Source organism: Sinocyclocheilus rhinocerous, unplaced genomic scaffold (genome assembly GCF_001515625.1).
Source record: "Sinocyclocheilus rhinocerous isolate Xijiao unplaced genomic scaffold, SAMN03320098_v1.1 scaffold3032, whole genome shotgun sequence".
In the NCBI taxonomy this organism is placed as follows: domain Eukaryota; kingdom Metazoa; phylum Chordata; class Actinopteri; order Cypriniformes; family Cyprinidae; genus Sinocyclocheilus; species Sinocyclocheilus rhinocerous.
In genome coordinates this window covers 60858-62698 of record NW_015643562.1, presented here as the reverse complement: position 1 = coordinate 62698, position 1841 = coordinate 60858, and positions in this window count along the sequence as shown.

The window sequence follows — 1841 nt, the reverse complement described above, 5'->3', positions numbered from 1 at the left end:
CACACTCACACACACACACACTCATACTCACTCACACTCACTCACACACACACTCATACTCACTCACACTCACTCACTCACACACACACTCACTCACTCACTCACACACTCACGCTCGCACACACACACACACACACTCACTCACTCACTCACTCACTCACTCACTCACACTCTCTCACACACACACACACACACCGAAAGTTTCCAGCTGCAGCTGCTGTGTTCACTGGGTTGTAAGGTGCTTTTACACAGTGGAGTCCCGCTGTCTGAGACCGCACTGGAAATTTTTAAAGAGTTTTATTAAAGAGTTTCGGCATAAAATAAAGAAAAATTATTTTATATTAATAATAAATATTTTTATTTGTGCCACACTGTGAACACAGGAGGGTGTGATGTTGATCAGCACTGGCTTGGGATGAGCGTCATCACGCGTCACACACGAGTCTCCACCCACCCATCAGGTGTTGTCCCGCGCCGCACTCTGCTGCGTTGGGTCCCGCGATCATGCAGGTCTCTACTCAGAAGGAGCCTGTTATAATGTTATGATCGAGGCTCTCGACTCTGAGCATAACTTGTTTTTCTATAACAAACTATAACATATTTTCTATAAAAATGTTCATGCCCTGGCAGTGGCAAATAGCTTTGGTTTCATATTTAATTTGATTACATTAATGTTTAAGTTGAGATTTACAAGAAACTGCTACTATGTAAAAGGAATACTGCTGTAAAAAAAAGCACCTTAGTTGCAAACCAAATGTTATTGCATTTTTATTCATATAGCAGTACTTTTAAATGAAAAAAGTGCGCAATACACTACTTTTGAATTTATTATTGAATTTTGTGCATAATACGATTTAATCACGATTAATCACAGAAAAATCATGTGATTAATCACGATTAAAAATTGTAATCGTTGCCCAGAACTTATATATATACCATAGACTGTATAAAAACATGGACGTAGTGTTCGTGACGTCACCCGTAGGTTCCTGAAGAGGTTTTTGAAGCCTAAAGTAGGCGGAGCCGGCCGTCGCCATCTCGGCAGCGCGTCACCGCGCGTCACTCCCGGATAATCGAAAATGGGCAAAGAGGTGGGAGCTGGTTGCTGATAGAGACCGCAATGTCAATCCACCTGTCACTCAAGTGGCCACGCCCTTAATTATGCAGAACTTTAAGGCTTAATATAATTTAAACGGATGACTTATAAAAAAATTCACCCCCCCTCACAGTTGTCATGAAGGGCAAAATTAGCTATATAGACCAAAATAATTTTTTGAACCAGGCTGTAAACATGTTTTTTTCTGCTGTAAAGTTGGGCCTTTTAACATGGGGAGTCTATGGGATTGACTCGCTTTTGCAGCCGGCCTCTAGCGGCCAGTTGATGAATTACAGTTTAAGTCACTTCCTTGTTGGCATCACGAGAGAGAGCGGGAGGTTGCCGCTTGATATATACACACGCACTTGTCTGTTTATGTGTACTTTTATATACTATTTTTCTGATTATTCTCAAATCATGTTGAGTGCCAACTTTTTAAAAATTATACAGAATGTTAATTTTTTATCAAATTGATCATGCATTTTCTCTAGTAGCCTGGTTTTATATTAAATATTTTATTTTACTTAATATTCAATATTGTCTTCAATTCAGGTGACTAATTTGAACAAATTCAGTGTCTTCAAGATATTCAAATCCGTGTATCATTCGATCATTCGTTTTTTGATTTAATATTGAAAGTAGAAAAATGAGAAAACTGCTCCTTTTTCGTTTTTTTGTTTTTTTCCAAAAAAACAAAAACCGAGAATTCAGCTTAAATTTTCATTTTTCGTTCATGGGTGGAAAA